The sequence below is a fragment of the Podarcis muralis genome, chromosome 5 (genome assembly GCF_964188315.1).
Source record: "Podarcis muralis chromosome 5, rPodMur119.hap1.1, whole genome shotgun sequence".
Classification (NCBI taxonomy): Eukaryota; Metazoa; Chordata; class Lepidosauria; order Squamata; family Lacertidae; genus Podarcis; species Podarcis muralis.
Genome location: NC_135659.1, coordinates 57,237,400 through 57,256,213, shown reverse-complemented (window position 1 = coordinate 57,256,213; position 18,814 = coordinate 57,237,400). Strand labels below are relative to the sequence as shown.

The following is an 18,814-nucleotide window of genomic DNA, read 5'->3' as shown; positions in this document are numbered from 1 at the left end:
TTAAAAAGCCCAGATCTTGTGCCCCCATTGATTTAGCTGTGTTGCACAAATGGGAAGATTAATCTGGAATGTCATGGCTGGGGTCTATTGGAGAATGGTGCTTTCCTTGAGGAAGCCAATGTCCTTAGTGGTGCTTCTGTACAACTAGATAATAAGAGATTAGAGGAAATCTAAAGCTACTAACAGGCACATCCTTAAAAGCTGTTAGAGCTGCCAACAGGCCAGTCCTTAGAAGCAGTTGCAGTAATGATGCCGTTTGCCTAAGAAGGGTTGCCTGTTGTTCAGGAGAGCTAGGATCAAGTTGCTCTGAGAACGTAAACCAGGTCCCTTGTGGCTTTCTCCCTGTCTCAGGCAGCCTCTCATCTTTCTTCTAAAGAGCACATTTGACTTCCTAATGAAGCACAGTAGGGCTCTCTGTCTTCAGCACCCTTCATCTGGCTTCTTGATTCCCCATTTCAGCAGGAGAGGGAGTGTAGGCACAGACAGACAATAATTCACTCACAGGCTAGGAATAGACGTGAGAAATGGCTTTACCTTTGATGGCTCATCTCTGCCTTCCATTCCTTCTGCACCTTGCTAAACTAAAAGTCCTTTTGTTACTTCTGATGTTTCCTTTTTCTTTCCTTCATTTCTCTGGCATATGGTTCCTTCCCTTTTTTCATCAAAAGCCTCCTGAAGATCTCAAAGAGAAGCTCTCTCACCGGATTTCCCATTTTGAGATAGGCTAACGTTGCCTACAGGTAAAGTTTTTATCCACTGGGGCCAGGCAGGAGATAAGAATATACCCCATGGAAGGAATAATACAAAGCTCTGCTTTTCAGAGAACGGGGGTGGGGGGAAGCTTCCTCTGGTACAGTAGAGAATTGCACAAAACAGGTATTGGTATAACTGCTGTATGTGCATACGCTAGACTGAATCCCTTGTGCCAGTTTAAGTTACAGATGAATTAACCAGTATGAGAGAACGAGAGAGTTATGCTTCCCCATGGTTAAATGGTTTAAAAAATAATGAGAATTATTGCTGCTGCTGCTGCTGCTGTTCTTATTGCTACCTGGCTTTTCATAGACAAGCTTTTTATTTGAGCATGCTGGTTTGCTTTTCAGATCTGGATAATTTCTACATGTGTAAAACCAGCACCTTTGGGACAAATCTGACAGGAGGATCTGACATTACCATGCAGGCAAATGTAACATCTGTAAACTACTGGCTTAGATAAGAGCCCCATTATTCAGGTGCCATACAGATGTGGTGATGAAAGCAGTCTTACTCTGTTAAGAGCCATTTTTGAGAGATGACTCTGCAAATCTAACAGCATGTGGCTACATGCTCATTCACACTTGGCTTTTTCAGGTCCAAGCCCAAATGTTGTGTGTGAAACAGGTTTTAAAAATAGCTGTGTTATGCTTCATTGCTGTTCCTCTCCAATCACCATAAACAACACTGCAATTGTAACATTTCCATCGATTTCTCAGTATGCAAAGCTTTTTCTCCTGCAGTTCAGTTGACTTTCATTAGCTAGCAGAAGGGAACAGAGGAAATAAATAGACTCATACAGTACAATCTATATATTCTGACTAAAAAGTAAGCTTCCTTAAGTTCAGTGGAACCTACTCCCAGGCAAATGGGCATAGGATTGCAGTCCTTGTATATCTTTCTCTCAACGTTTTTTTAAAATCAGAAATGGCTACGAGATGCTATGAGTTCAAGGGGAGGAATGGCAGAATCCCCACTCCTGGCACAACATTTTTATGTGCTCAAAATTGTTGTGCAAGCTGCTTTTCCACTGATGGAAGAAAATATACTGGAGGGGCAAATTCTCCTTGTAACAATCAGGATAAATATGCATAATATTCCATGCCATGTTTAGTTTGGGCCTATTCCTCCTTTGCACAAGTTCTCTTCTTCACATGTGAGCAAATTTTGCACCCACTTCATGTTCATGTGCAATTAATTATATTGTGATAGGATGCCGTACAGCCTCACAGCTCTAACCCAGAGCCAAAGTAGGGAATTTAAATGGCAGACTGGTTCAATCACTGGTACAGCTATGCTACTGCTATCTACACAGGGACCAAAGTAACATCACACATTGGCTCAAGACTTTTTGCTGCCTGATGAAAATCCCAAATGGTGCACATGCACACACCCCTAAGGCCATCTCTATTAAAGGTTTGCTGCGCCATTCAGAAACCAATTCCTGCCTTCATCTCAATGTGTTGCCTGAAGTAGGTGGTTTCACTGTGCTTCAAGGCAGGACTGATGCTGGATATGCCATAATGGGACCTTCCCATCCCTTCTCATGTCTGCTTTCTCAAGTCATCTGTGGCCTGTTGTTGTGCCATATTGTAGAAGCAGCTGGAAGCTTTTGGCTGTTGCCTCTGTGCTTCCCATAGTCCCTTCCACCTTCAAACAAGAGATGCACTCAGCTAGTTGCCTGTTTCAGATACCCTTCCCCACTTTCTGGGAAAATGCAGACGCTACGCTATTTGTGTCCTTAATTAGAATCACAGAATAATTGGGCCCTCTGCAGTTGCTTGCTCAGAAAGCAAATCGTTGTGAAAGACTGTGTCATTGTGCAGGTGGCATCAGAAACCCAGCTTCATTCCACCAAAACAATCCACCTTTTGTTTGCTAATTTCCAGACCTTCAGGCATCCTCCGGAACTCTTTCCATGGAAGGGGCATGGTCTCTGACATGAAGGGCTCAATTTTTCTGGCAAGCTGCAAGGAGCTTTGTGGAAGATGCTGTTTGTAAGGCCGGGAAAAGGGACTTGCTACTTTCCCAAGATCCCAGCCCTGCTGTTAATATAGACAGGGTCCAGTTCTGGAGATTTGTGGCATGTAGAACTATTTGTGTCACTGAGCGCAAAAACCCTGCCAGGCTATCATGCTTGCATTTTGCATCCACTTGGCATTGGCGAGGGAGGCTGGGCAAAGTGCAGGCAATGACGAGTTGAGGCTGTGTTTCTGCAAGTCCCTCTCATTTTAAAATCTCTTATTTCATTGGAGATTGCAGTTTCTCTGATGTGCTGATTAGTGTGTTGGCCATTTTCCCCATGCCCACCTCTGGTATACAGCCCTGGAGGGTAGGGCCAATTCTCAGTGTGGTCCTTGGGCAAAAGAAAAAAAGAGAAAGAAAAAAAGATAAATTGGGTGTAAAAGAAGGAATTGCAGAGAGCATTTTGTCAAGTCCTCTTTTGTCATGCAGATGTGAAAAGCTGCACCTGTTGAAATTCTCCTGTACTGTATACACCTACTAAAAGTACAGAATCTTGTCCTCTGTTTCTTACCCGAAGCACAATCTAGCATTTGAGTTGGATGTGCAGACTAAGCCCATGTAGAGAGATCAGGATCATGATGGCTGGCTATGCTTCAATGTATGTGTTACTGGTCCCATCCTTTGAATGCTGTGCGTCTAGCTAGGGCTGGGTGATATATCCATGTATCATCCAAAACTGGTTTGAAGTCCATATCGTGATATCGGTTTCATATTTTTTGACCAGGTAATATATCGTAAATCATGGTGTGTGTGTGTGCGCGTGCGTGCGTGCGTGCGTGCGTTATGCACAAATCACAATGTGGGAAAATCCGTGAAGCCAGCCAGTGTTTCTCTCAATTCCTGCAGCCCCATTAACTCTGCCAGCTCAGCTCTCCCCTGTCTCCTGCAGGGGGCAGTGAATTGAAAGAGCAGGCGCTGGCAAAAATCACAGTGCAGGAAAAACCATGAAGCCAACCAATGCCTCTACATAGCTCTACCCTTATTTCAGACATTGTGATATATTGGTATCACAATGTTTAGTTGGTGATATCTCACAGTGTTAAAAACCAGATATCGCCCAGCCCCACATTTAGCAAAAGATGAGAAGGGGGATCTATGGCTATATGCACGCAGGGTACCTGTACCTTCTTTCAGGAAACTGGCAAGACCATAGTTCCCAATGCTGTCTTTGAACATGTATACTTTTTATGTCCTGGGCAACATGTCTATTAAATTTTATTTAAATGCTCTTCAATGACTATATGTTTCAGTCAGGAACTCTGCTTTTTGTGTACTTGAAACTGTTCTTTTTGGCAATGGGGTGTTATTTTCTACAATTTTATCTATGTACCTAGAGCAGGCTTCCTCAACCTCAGCCCTCCAGAAGTTTTTGGCCTACAACTCCCATGATCCCTAGCTAGCAGGACCAGTGGTCAGGGATGCTGGGAATTGTAGTCTCAACACATCTGGAGGGCCCAGGTTGAGGAAGCCTGACCTAGAGAGCCCTAACACCATTTTTCCTATTATCTGTTACCTAGATCTACATCTTTACAGTAATGCAATCATCCTTAGAGGAGTAACATTATCAACAGCTATCAATCACCCCCCTTTCTTAATTTAAAAAGGCATCATTGACCATTGGGCATGCTGGCTGAGGCTCATGGGAGTTGAGCTCTACAACATCTGGAGGACCACAGGTTCCCCATTCCTAATACGAGAAAAGGCGCCAACATTGTGGGCAAGCAGGGTGTTATGACACATGGAACTAGATTGCTGTTAAGAATGAGCTAAAGGGCATCAAGGGCCAGCAATCACTGTTCCACAGGGGGTAGGGGGACTATGTGCAACAGGCTGGAATTCAGTTCAAATTGCAAATAGTTTCACTGCCTCTTGGTCTATTCACATCTGTCTCTTTCAGAAAAAGAAATTATTCCCTTGCCATCTGCCCCCGTGTGTAGTAAATCAATAGCTACCCTTAACGTACAACAGAATCCAAGTGCCAGCGATTCAGAATCCTTTTACGATTAAATCCATCCTGGCTCTCTGAGCAGTTTCATCAGTACTAGCAACCTATTAATCACTGCTTCATTTTGAGGAAGCAAGGCCAAGGGAAAGTTGCTGAAGAGGATCTGATCATGGCTTGGCCAGCCGTGGCAGGTGCTTGCAAAAAAATGTGAGCCCAGTTTAGAAAAGGGAAGGCACCATCATGCCTGAGCACAGCTCACCCTTACAGTTACCACCTGACCTCAGTAGATCATATTATTCCCAAAATACGGTAATAAGATTATTCACAACCTAGCTATCTGCACATCACTTCTGCTTTTAATCCCTTGTGCAAAACTTCCTGAGCCGTGCTCCAAGCTGTAGGGGCATTGAGGTTTAAGATGCTTATTTTCCTCAAACTTTGCACCATATCAAACAAGGGTTAGGAACCTGAAGCTGTGTGGCCCTTGGGACTCTCCCTAGGCCATGCCCCCTTCACAGGCCATACTGCCTTCCCAAGCTCACCAGTCCCACTCAGACCACAGTTCAGGCCGGATGTAGATAATTGGTCCGACTCATTCCCTGTTTGTGCACTGCTAACACTGAAATTCACATTGTTAATCAGCAGTGTCAGAAACCTCCTGTGCTTGCTTGTGAAGAAACCTGTGCTAACCCCTATGTTTCTTTAGCTTTTAGCCATCACATATTTTCCCTGCAGAACCTATTTCTGTGGGCACCAGAGAGGACTGCTGATGCACCACAGTATTGTATACTGCTCATTGTTCTTCTTTTATTAAATGGGACGAGAAATAGAAGGAGGAAGAAGGCTAAGCATCCCCTGACATCAGTCTGCTGTCAGAGACTTTGGGAGAGCTGCTGTAGAAATGTTTGAATTAGCATTTCCACAGAGGACACAAAAGCCAAGGAGCCGCAGTGTGAGCAAGCAAGGCTCTCCTTAATCCAGTTATCAAAGTACTTGCAGCTACAATTTGCAAGGGGAGGTGTGACGGCAGCAGATACTGAGGAAAAAGAATTCATCTGTGGCTGCTGGCGCAGAAGGGATATATATTTAGGCAATCGTTTGGAGAAGGCCAGCCATTTTTATAATACAGGTTATATAAGAAACTTGGGTGCTTCTTAACAGGAGATACCTAAAATCAATTACTGAAATAACTGCAGGTATATGAAGCACTAATAACGAACAGTAAACCAAGTATTTTGCTGGATGTGGCATAAATGCAGTTTATCTGAGATTGAGGAAACTAAAGGGAAATTGTGGTATAGCCATTCTTGGAGAGGGCCAGAAATGAAATATGTAAACTACCTACAGCATAACTGCCATACCTAGCAGACCAGGACATCAATCTGAGAGAGAGAAGATGGTTCTGAAGTCCATGGCAGGATCTTCCACATCAGCTCCACATTTGTTCATTCAAAGCCCCATGCAGAAAAGAGTAAGCAAATGAGTAAGTCAAGAATGGGAGCCACAGTAGTGCTCACCAATTTGTTTGATAGAAATAATCCCTTTATGCCCCAAAGAGTCCTAGTTTGAATAGCCAGTGTTTTAATTGCTGTTAACAAGTAGGAACCAATGCCCCCATCTCCCATCCACCAGGATGTCTGCTGAAGGCTGTTGCATGAACTAAAATTTAACATTAATATGGAATGGAGTGTCTGATTTATCTGAGGCATAGCCTTGGCCAATTTAGAGATATTTGCAGAGTGCATCAAGGCAATAACAAGTGTTACTACTAAAAACAGGTGAACTCTCGTTGCTCTGTCCCAGCTTCTGCTAACCTAGCAGTTCAATAGCACACCAGTCCAAGTAGATAAAGAGGTACCGCTGCAGCGGGAAGGTAAACGACGTTTCTGTGCACTCGGGCTTCTGTCATGGTGTTCTGTTGCACCAGAAGTGATTTAGACATGCTGGCCACATGACCCAGAAAGCTGTCTGTGGACAAATGCCAGCTCCCTTGGCCTGAAAGTGGAGCAGAGCGCTGCACCCCATAGTCTCTTTTGACTGGACTTCACCGTCCAGGGGTCCTTTACCTTTACTACAAAAAAACCTATCTCTCACCAGATTTGGTTAGTCCTAGGAGTAGGGAGGGCTTCTTCCTGACAGCCACATCCAGAGCCACTTGGGATAAATACATTTTAGATGTTTGTTAGTGCATTTATATTTCTACATGCTGAAACAGGCTAACAACTGGGAATTGCCCTGTGAGATCAGCTAAGTAATGCCCTAACTAACCTGTCTGGATGAAGAGAAAGCAGTTTATTTATTAAAATATTTATACCACGCTATTCATTAAAAATATCAGAACAGTTTACAACAGTTATACATAAAACCATACAATAAATGCCATGTGAAAATTTTGCTAGCACTTCTTCCAGTTGCACAGAGAACAAGACCAGCTTGCACAGCTGTGCCTTTTTGCTGGTGCACTATGAGAGCTCGACAGCTCCCCTTGTGTTTCTGCTGCACGTAGCCAGACAAGGTAAAAGACTGTAGCATCGCTGATGTGAAAAAGGGTAGTTGCCCTCCAGGCATAGGTGCTAATGGTTTCGTGACAGCTCTACTCCCAGCACATACTGTAGGTGGATGCTTCTGAAAGCTGTAACTAGAACCTGTGAGTGTGTGTTATCAATTTGTGGGACAATAGCAGGTGACAGGCTTAGAGCCACAGCCTGGGGATATTATATCTGGAAGTAATTCCCCCAGGGTGGGGCTGTGATAAAGGCTGCTGCCTGGAGCTTAACAATGGCGAACAATGGAGTGCCCTGTTAGAGCCTAGGCCAAATAAGAATCTGTGTTCAAGAGAGGCAGGGGAATCTAGACAAGAGATGCTCATGAATATGAGGCTGACGAGGTGCTGAACTCCAATTGGGGATATCAGTTTACATCAGTTGCACACGTGAACCCTGGCCAAGACTGTTAATCTCCCTGCCAACGGAGGTGACAGAGAGTAATGCCTGCTGATATTTCCTGAACCCTTTGAACTAGAAACAGATTGGGAACCTCTCCATCCTTTGCCTAAAACTGCTTAATGGCAAGCTGGGTTCAAATTAAAACCCAAATAGCATGTTTTCTCCAGTTTCCAATTAAGGCCATCTAGCCAGGTCCTGTTTTATAAACTACTCTTGGAGTTTATTATGAACTGAACTTGTACTAACTCCTCAAAATCTGAAGTGATCCAGATACACAAATACCTAATTGGAACCCCCAGTATGTGTCGCTTCTGCAGATATTTCCTTATATATTTATAGAAGACTCCCTGGAAAAGACCCTGATGTTGGGAAAGATTGAGGGCACAAGGAGAAGGGGACGACAGAGGACAAGATGGTTAGACAGCGTTCTCGAAGCTACAAACATGAGTCTGACCAAACTGCGGGAGGCAGTGGAAGATAGGAGTGCCTGGCGTGTTCTGGTCCATGGGGTCACGAAGAATCGGACACGACTAAACAACAACATATTTATAGATCCTTCTCCATCTAAATCAGGGATGGGGAACCTATGGCTGTCCATATGTTGCCCTATAGTTCCCATCACCTCTGACCATTGGCCCTGATGACTGGGGTGGATGAGAGTTGGAATCCAACAAAATCTAGAGAGCAACAGGTATCCCATCCTTGGTCTAAAGCAAGTGGTGCAGTTGACTGGAACTTGAGATAGGGTCTCCTCTCTATCAGCACCCCAGTCCCAAAGGAAATCCCTGGTGGTTTTTAAGTTGGCAGTAAAATGTTTCTACTGTCTTTCATTAGGCTTTTAATTGTGTTCAGTTTGAATACATTATTTAATTTCTCCGCTCTTTATGTATCTGACCTTTGCTAAAACATGTTTAATAATTTTATTTTTTCCTCTGTGTGTTTAAACTGCCTTGTTTAGAGCTGAAAAGTGGTTTAGAAATATTCTTAATGAATGAATGTAAATAAATGTCATAATGGAGTTATCTGTCCACAGTAATGCTTCTCCTGTGTTTGACCAAAATGATACAAAAAATGAGCTAGGTTCATCAGCTTTTATGTTAGCATCTCAATTACAAAAGGTAACCCTCACTCCCACAGATTCTTGGGCTGAGGACACCTCAAGCAGTTGCACTCAGGTAAGCTGCCTTATGAGCTGACTGAAAGCCTATTTGCCCCTACAATGCTTAAGTCCATAAATGTCCACTTCTCACAGTCTGATGGAGATAGACGGTAGCATTGTGAAGTTTTAGGCAGAAGCAGAATCATAATAGCAAAACACATATTTTCCACAATTCATAACTTATATTTATTTGTATGGAATCAAGGCAGCAGAAAAAGACATACTGCTTGAAAATAAAATGTTGCATTATAATATCACTTATAAAACTTTATAAAACTGTTAGTGGGCTCAGCTAAACAGGTACGAAAATTACCAATTCCCAGATTTTTTAAATTTCATTGTTCAAACCAGGAGGAAGCAGATTGGGTTAGAGACACAAGCCCCTGAACAACATTATCATAACAAATACACATGGCTTGGATGCAAAAAGGACAAGAAGCAGCCTGAGTTTCTCTGGAATGCAAGCAGGGGCCCTAGATGACACTGGGCCCAGGCAGGGCTAGTGCTGTCATTGGGCCAATTACACAGTCACCTAGGGTGCAGATATCAAGAGGGGCACAGTATTGACCTTTGAGGGGTACAATTTCATATAGATTAGTTTTTGTTCTATCTTATAAGATATTGCAAAGCAGCTGGAAATACTACCGAACTTTGAGACAGAACAAGTTAGAAAAAGGAGAAAGAAACAGCAGTTTGAGTATGAGGCCCAAGAAGAGGCACCACAAGATGCAAAGCAGAAATTCAAAGTAGGTTTCTACTATGTTGTCTTAGACATGGCCACACAAGCTGTTGAAGAGAGATTCCGACAGCTACAACAATGGAATTCCCAATTTGGCTATGATATATACAGTATCAACAAAAAAAATATATTGAAGACATACTTAATGTTAAGTTGTGGGTGAACATATCAGACGACACAGCGATTCTTCAAACAGCTCTTGTTTATTCACAGGCCAGAACAGAACTGAACTGAAGGGTTCAGTCAGCCTGCTTATATAGAGCTCCAGTACAACGTAACTGTAACAATTTTCTAAACTATCCAATCACTGAACATCACTTTCGATCCCTTATTTGCATAACTACCTACACTATCCCCCTGCTGGCCCAGGGTGAGAACTTCAGTACATAACACTTAAGGCCTGCAAGAATTTCAAAAAAACATTGATGCACAATGGAAACAACGATATTGATGCTGAAAGTCTGTGAGTGTGAACTTATAACTCAAAAAATCCAAAGTCCATACCACCACAACAAAAACTGTTGAGTAATGTGCCTAATGTTTCTGTTGCTCTAGGGATCCTTCTCACATTTCCAGTGTCAGTGGCAAGTGGTGAACACAGTTTCTCAAAGCTCAAACTTATAAAAACTGACATACACTGAACAATGGTGCAAAATAGACTAGTTGGCTTACCAACTATATCAGTTGAACATGCCTAAGCATCAGCCTGAAGGAACTGGTAAACAAAAAGGCATGCAAAGTGCGATTTTGATGTGCCTGAAATTGAAACTTTTAAGGAACTTAAATTTTAACATCACAGTTCACAAAATTACTCAAAATGATTTATGTGCTAAAACTTTTTCTTTTGTATTTGAGAAAAATAATAAAATATTTTTGTATTAATTATTCTTGCAATTTAAAATAAATTTAGCAGTTTCAAGTTTTGTGCTTGTTGCTTTTTCTACAAGACATCTCTTTTTGAAAATTGAAGTTAGCAATTTTGGGAGGTATGTGCATGCAAGGGCACAAAATAGGCTGGCACTGCATCCAGGAGTGGTTGAGGTCCTGGGTATCTAAGGCGCCAATCCTTTATACATTTACCCAGGAGTAAGCATCACTGAGGTTTACTTCTGAGTAGACATGCAAGGGATTGCACTGACAATTAATAATTCAGGGAGCTGCACTGGGTGTACATATACCACTAAAGAGATTAACATTTTGAAGAGTTTCTTAGCAGGAACAAGATGGAATGAAAGGAACGGAAGGCATCGCTATCAAAAACTTTGCTCTGTCTGGAAAAGTAGTGTCTTCTAGCAGCAAGTGTGGGCATCTCTTGATACTCAGAAAACTGAACTGTTTTAAGAGAGTCATTAAACTACTCCCTAAGTAATGGTAAGATGAATCTACATTGACAAAGTTAGTTTTCATTCAAGGCCACCTCAAATGCTACAGCTGTTACAGCATAGTAACCTTCTGTACTTTGCATCAGAAAGCCAAGTCCAAATGTGGCTCCCTGGCATATTTCCAGACAACACATGAGCCTTTTGTTTATAACTTTATTAATATCAAAATGTGATTCCGCCCCCATCTCTGAACTACTCCAGCCAAGTGCAGATATAATTTTCCATTCTCAAATTTGAGCTTATCAGTCTCTTAGGCTGCAATCCTATACATACTTTCCTGAGTAGACCTGCATAAATTTGCTCTGTTGCTGTTGTTCGTGTCATGCAGGACTGAAGTAGTGGTGTTTCTTTATGCCTTTTCCCATTGTTGATGTTCAGGTGGGAGGGGCTTTTCATTACATTGGAGCAGAGACAGAAAAGACTGTGCCAATGGATAACTGCGCAGTCTTCCTTGGAAGACTATGCTAGTGGAGACCTGGAAAACACCCTACTAGGCTAATCATTTCCCACTAATCTGTTTCCTCTCCTGCATGGCTGCCTTAGAAACAGCTGGCAGTGTAAAAAGGTATAAAGCTAAAACCAAGGAGACCCAGATAGATTCTGTAGAGCTTATGGATCAGCGCTTATCAGAGACAGAACAGCTGATCTTAAGATGGTGCCAGCTTTGTGTTTATGTTCCCCTCAGGGACAGCAAATCACAGTTGCAACCAAGATGGTACGCTAAATATTGTTTGGCGTCTGCGTTTTACACTGATAGAGCTTCCAGATCACAGTCACACCATGTTTCTATATCATGTGTTGAATATTTTCTGGGTTTCAGTTTTATTTGTATAGTGCCATCAATGCCCATGTTGCAGCGTACACAAGAAATACGACATGACACATCTATAACAACTGTGTATAAGAACTCAGCTAGAGACTACCCAGCACCTCTCAGATACAACACATCCATCAACCTCATTCCTAGCCACCAGCTTTTGTATAATAAGTGATGCTTCTCTGTCTACCTGGATAGCATCTAATGAATCCTCTGGGCTTTGCTTATGCTGGGAGGGAGCTATTGAACTGAAGTGATGAAATAAGAGCTACTGCGGGTAATTTGAACTGTTGGGAGGTGGAAACCACCCAAAACAAAAACCCTGCCATAACCAAAGGTGGATCCTTACACGACATGGTGCTACCCCCTGTGAGAATGCCTCATGAGTGTCTGTGTCTTTTGTGAGCATGAATGGAATGACGGCAGCACAGCAATTAGAAACAGGACCTTATGCTGTTCTACGGTTCTCAACAGTCACCTGATGCCAGCTTGTCTCATGGGAACATTATAGGCCTAACATCCGCACCTTTAGATCAGCCTAGCAGATTGGCTGCCGGCATACTAAAAGCGACGTACAACCCTGCCAAGGCTGGCTTCATCCCAACAATGTAGTCTGATGCCGTGGACCACCTGGCTGATGGAACAGCCTGCTGTAATGTGAGTACAACCCCCCAGATGATACAATAAAGATGCTCTTAAGGGACTGGAGAATCCCTCATGGCCTACCTTTCTGGAGTGGTTGTAGAGACCATCAGATGCTGCCAGATAAGTGAGGTCCCAGTGCCCGTCAGGTTGATAGCAGTCTGGCCTGCCTGGCTCACTTTCAGTTTAGGATGCCAGTTTGCCTGGCAAAGGAACTATACTGGATTCTTCCCTTTCTTTCTCTGCCTGTACACATTGGAAGGAAGGTCACAGCAGATGGGGAGGAGGGGGGTAAAGATCAGCCCAGAGATTAGAGAGGCATTTTTAGCCAGCCAATCGGTGGCCAGGCTGTGAGTAATGACTCGCTGACAGCACAAGGTGAAAACATTACTGCAGAGAAAGCAAAAAAATAAGATCAGGGGGTGTAAGTGCTCTCCCTTTCCTGGGATCCCCCTATTTCCCATTCCTGCCCCCCCTTATATTTGCCTTTTTATCTAGCCTTTTGCAAATTTGTCCCTTTCTTCCACCTCCCATTTCCCCTTCTACTTCCCTCTACTCTTTCTCCTTTCTCCCCTTTCTCATTCTTGCTTCCTTGTTACTTCAACAGTTCCCACCACCACCAGATTCTCAGAGCTAAAGCAGACCTGATGCCAATCACATATTTAGCCCCTGTGTGGGCTGAAAGGAATATTATCGCAATTAAGGGGGGGGGGAGTAGCTGGAAAACTGTTTAACCAATGATTAAACAATTTATTTTAAAAAATGAATAGGGGTCATAAAATGGTACCCAGCAAGACAGTTATAGTGAATGTGTGCTGAGCTTCAAAGAGCTACCAAACAAAGCATCTATGTCACACCCACTGGTATGGACAGAAGACAGCAGGATGTACACACAAAAGAGGCATGATACTATAGATACTATAGGGAAGATGTGGCCCTCCAGCTGTTGCTGAACTCCAATTCCCATCATCCCTGGCCATTGGCTATGTTTGCTGGGGCTGACAGGAGTTGGGAGTCCAACAACACCTGGAGGAACACAGCTTCCCCAGAACTGCTCTAGATAATGTGGATAGCCAGTTGCAATTGTGCTTGTAGCTTACAGCTGAAGAGCAATGACTGGGGCTAAGTCTGGAAGCAGGCATTGTGGCTCTGTTTGTTTCCTTTGGAAAAAAAATGAACTATGTTTTGCCCATGTGCATTATACTGAAACAGCTTGTATAAAAACAACATTAAAGTAAAATAAATATCACTGCTGCTAGACATTCTAAACATGTTTGGAAAACTCTGCAGATAAAAAGATGGGCCACATATGAGTAATGCCGAAAATAATCCTTGGATTACCTGGGTAGCAGTACATGCAAAGATGGATTCTGTAGTATACGCTTTTAGAAAAGAACGTTGTAATTATTAAACAAAAGAAACTGAACTCCATTGACGAAAACCTGCTGTGAGAGAATCAGGCCACTAGTTTGCCCTCTTGTGGCGACGTGTTACACTTGATACAATCCAAACTGGAAAGGTATCATAGTGCTTTTATTAGGACAAACTAAAAATCACAAAACAGTGATGCTTTATGGTCTGCAGTGGAACGTAAGAAAGGTAGTGTGACACTGCTCCTGTACATACCCCCCACCCCATCAACATTTCCGTCTGCAGTTTTTCTTTCTTGCTTGACACAGCCAGCCCAGAATAGTCCTGAACTCCAGGGAATATGTCTCGGGCTTTGACTGGCCAATATTTTCTTCTCATGCATACTGCTGCTGCTGTAGATGTGGAATAATTGCACTGCAGCCAAAGGAATTTGTTATGTAACTGAAACAACAAAAACGTGTAACTTCCAAATGAAGGAAAGATGATTTCCTGAATCCAGGACAAATGAACTGAAGAAACAGCTTTCCTTTTAAACAGTTATGGCATAATGTTAACATTTACTTACTGCCCCAAACATGGGCATATGTTAGGGGGCGCAAGATTTATGGGAGGGGGCAGAAGCGAGCTTTCTGCGATGCAATTGGTCAGATTGTTAAGTATTTTTATTTATTTACTTGATTTGGAGGAGGGCAGCTGCCCCCTGGCTACACCCATGGAAAAGTTCACATCACCTCAAAAATGTTTGCTTCTGGGTTTGTTCTCTTTTGTGTCATGAGAAAATGGTTAAATTGCTAAAACAACCAAACCAAACCAAATCAAATGACAGCCTGATATTTCCTGAGGCGAGTCAAAGCATTGACCAGGTGGGAGTTGAGGAGATTTGATCCTGATTTAATCAAAGGTAGAAAGGAGGTTTGCTCTATAACATTTCCTGCACTCTTTACAGTCACCCAACTAAGTTCCAAACGGGAACAAACTTACCGTACTTAACTTGTCAGATATACCTTCTGACCTTGATGGAAATGACCTGCCTACTCTGCAGGAATGTCTTGCCATGACATCCACATTACTGCAGCCTTTCTGCATGAGAGCGGCTGGCTCATTTGCCATTAAAGACAAATGGCACCTGCCTCTCCACAGCTGCCTCTCCTTTTGACATGATGCTTGAGCAGTTCCTGTCTAGGCTGAAAGCAGTGGGGTTCTGTCTACCCAAGGGCCTTGTGTACAGACAGAAGTCATCTCCTCCAAAACAATTTGGGGCAGAAAATGAACTCTGTGGGGTGTCCTAGAATCCAACCCACCCTACCTGTGTCCTAGCCTCAAAGGTCACTTCCAGACAATCTCTTTGTTCTGTCTTCCTCCTCAATCTACCATATTTTTTGCTCTATAAGACTCACTTTTTCCCTCCTAAAAAGTAAGGGGAAATGTGTGTGCGTCTTATGGAGCGAATGCAGGCCGTGCAGCTATCCTAGAAGCCAGAACAGCAAGAGGGATTGCTGCTTTCACTGCGCAGTGATCCCTCTTGCTGTTCTGGCTTCTGAGATTCAGAATATTTTTTTTCTTGTTTTCCTCCTCCAAAAATTAGGTGCATCTTGTGGTCTGGTGCATCTTATAGAGCGAAAAATACGGCATTTGTTTATAGGGAGGTTGAATGATGCTGGCTATTTTGTTAAAGCATTTATTCTGATTTGTTTGCAGGGAGGTTATGCAATAGTGCATGAAGCATTTGCTATCCTAATCCTGCACTTCCCAGTGCATTTTCCTGTCACTTTGGAGGTGGGGGTGGAGGAAGAAGGTTTGTTGCACAAGAAAACCAAAATTAACCCGAATTGCACAATCTGAATTTGGCAGTATGCGATTGAATGCCACCCCAAAATAGAGACAACCTGGAAGTTCCCTGGGGCAAAGTAAGGGCACTTGCAGATGTGGCTCCCAGCAGTAATGATAGTGCTGAATCAGGAAGCGCAACTGGAAGTACCTCAAAAAATGGTCGCTTCTATATATAGCATTTTGCAGGGATCAGCATTCTGAATCAGATTACGAGTCAGACAACCCACACTGAAGGTTCCAGCTCCTGTGCTGATTGCTCTTAGTCCAGATGGCCTGGCAGGATCAGCTCAGACAGCAAGAGTAAAAGCAGACGGAATAATGATGGTAGCTCTAAATTCCTTCAGTAACTGCATAGCCAGTGGAAGCCCTAGAGCAGTGTTCCCCAACCTTGGGCCTCCAGCTGTTTTTGGACTACAACTCCCATCATTCCTCGCTAGCAAGACCAGTGGTCAAGGATGATGGGAATTGTAGTCCAAAAACAGCTGGAGGCCCAAGGTTGGGGAACACTGCCCTAGAGAATATTCCCCACTGTGGAAATTTAGAGGTACCACCACTATGTGAGGCATTACAGTAGCTTTGCCACCCATGCTGATCCTTCATATATGTCTTAACTTGCAACAGTTGGCTTAGGGACTGGCCTTGGGCATGCTTGTGAGTGATTACTAGTGTTCTGACTCAGAGGGCTGCTTATCCACACAACACAATGCTGGGACATGCCCTAAATGTGCATTTCTAAAGTAGTCTGAGAGTTTGGGAAGGAAGCTTAGCTCAATGGTAAAGTACATAATTTGCATGCAGGAGACCCCAGCTTCAATTCCTGGCATGCCCAGGTAGGGCTGGGAGAGACCTGTGTTTAAAACCTCAGAGAGCTGCTGCCAGCTCAGTGTAGACTATCCTGAGCTAGATGGATGAATATTGTGACTCAGAATAAAGCAGTTTACTGTATTCCTATGCTCAGAAGCACCAGCAAAGCCCTTGCATCAGCTGATTGGTGGGGTTTGAAAAGGGCAGCACATAGAGCTATCATGCAAGACCTAACTATCAGCTGATCATCCATCCAGGCAGAATTGGGTCACCTGACATCACAATGACAGGTGTGTAGCACTACCCACTCGTCAACCTTGGCTTGTGTGGCTAGGTGGGGGTGAGGATAAGGATTTTGCCCACCAGTTGGATCCAGTTCCCTATATGCGATTTGAAGTAAATAAAATATCCATTGGATAATGAAGATCCTTGCAAAGGTGAACATATTTGCAGGGAAAGGGGGATGTACATGTATGGCAACACCACATGCATTTTATCCAGAGGAGGCAAAAGAGGAGGAGGAAGGATTCACAGTAATAATTCTAGATGGGTGTAGGTGAATATATGAAATAAGGAAAAGTAAAAGAGGGAGCACAGAACAGGACACTGATCCAAATGTGGTATGCAGCCTTAGTCTGTGATGTTAATTTCTTCCTTTTACATTAGCATGGAGTATATAAATGGGGGTTGGGATTCTCACACCTGCCCTCTGGCATTGATTTGAGATGTTACAAATACCCTTTCCTTCAGACCTTGCATCTAGTAAGTAGCTCTGTGTTGGTTGGTTTACATATGCACCAGAAACAAGAGCATAGTTATTTGAGCTGGGACAGCATTGACAGTCCTCTGGAGAACCTCTCTCTCACTGTCTACTCAGCCAAAGCTGACTGCTACCCTTCTCCTGTATTATTCATTCTCCTTTACACAGTCCCTGATTGGTGGCATAGATGCAATGTGATATGTTAAACTGGTACATGGCTGTGATGAAACTAGGCTGGTGTAGAGGAGCTCCATCTCTCCACTGCTCTGACTCAGACTTTTAGAAGGAGTTGCTTTTAAAAGGGAAGGAACATGAAGAGTAACTTTTAAGCAGACCCCACACCATACATTTAAAGCACATTCCATGCTCATTTAAAGCACATGACTTCCCCCAGAGAATCCTGGGAAATGTACCCCTCAAAGAGCGACAGCTCCCACCACCCTTAGCAAACTACATTTCTCAGGATTATTTGGGTGAAATCACATGGAAAGTGGGCTTTTTTGTCCAATCAGAAGGCTGAGCTGGATGTCAGGTGGAGCCACATGATGCTTGATTTGATCAGCAAGAAAATCTGCTCGTTTCCCTGTTCTCCTGGAAAGGTTGAGGAGTGGAAGCCAAAGACTATATCACTTAATCTGAAAGGTTCAGTGGCTTCTATTTAACATCTAATCCCCTAACACAGGTCTATCGCTCTTAAGAGCTGCACAACAGACAGAAATGAGCAGGCACAGTTTTCAAAAGAGTGCAGAGGTGCTGGTATGTGGGAGAAGATTGGCTTATATGTGCAAAACTATAATGAATAATGTTTTCAAGGCTTGGAAGGGCTCTTGTGAAGATACAGCTCTATGAATGCCATTCTCCAACTGAAGTGTGCTTAAAGTAGACTCTGATAACTCCCACCCTTAGGACCATATTATTTATTTCATTTCATTTACGAAATGCCTCCCATGAAGTAACCTGAAGCAATTAACAACAAAAACATGTAAATTACAATTTCTAGTTTGATGCAGATAAAGACTGGGATAAAAATGTCCACTTAAGAATGCTTGTTGGAAGAGGAAGGTGTTAAACAGTCACAAAAACGCTAATAGAGATGGTGCCTGTCTAATATTCCATGGAAGGAAGGTCCAAAGGGCACATGCTGCTACACGAAAAGTCTGATTCCTACATTGTACGGGGCAGACCTATTGCTGGGTCTACAGGAGCACCTCTTTGATATAGAAAGGGGATACAGGCTTTTAGGCATCCTACCCCTGAGCTGTAAAGGCTTCATACATTAGCACTAGTACCTTGAACTTAGCCTGGAAGCTCACTGGCAGCAAGTGCAATTATTTTAACAACAGAGTTACATGATTGTGATATTCTGTGCCAACAGTCAAGCCATTGCATTTGATACTGGCTACATCTTCTGGGACGTGGGTGGTGCTGTGGGTTAAACCACAGAGCCTAGGACTTGCCAATCAGAAGGTTGGCGGTTTGAATCCCCGCAACGGGGTGAGCTCCCATTGCTCGGTCCCTGCTCCTGCCAACCTAGCAGTTCGAAAGCACGTCAAAGTGCAAGTAGATAAATAGGTACCGCTCCGACGGGAAGGTAAACAGCATTTCCGTGCGCTGCTTTGGTTCACCAGAAGCGGCTTAGTCA

At 43.3% G+C, this 18,814-nt stretch overlaps 1 protein-coding gene across 2 annotated transcripts in view; it reads right to left on the bottom strand.

Annotated features, from left to right (window-relative positions):
* The window catches only part of PACSIN1 (protein kinase C and casein kinase substrate in neurons 1), a 72,093-nt gene extending 59,437 nt beyond the window's left edge, over positions 1 to 12,656 (bottom strand). For both annotated transcript variants that reach the window (XM_077928894.1, XM_028734080.2), the window contains exon 1: positions 12,492 to 12,656. The gene's annotated coding sequence lies outside the window, so the exon portion shown is untranslated. The remainder of the gene's footprint in view (positions 1 to 12,491) is intronic.
* Positions 12,657 to 18,814: the final 6,158 nt, after the last annotated feature.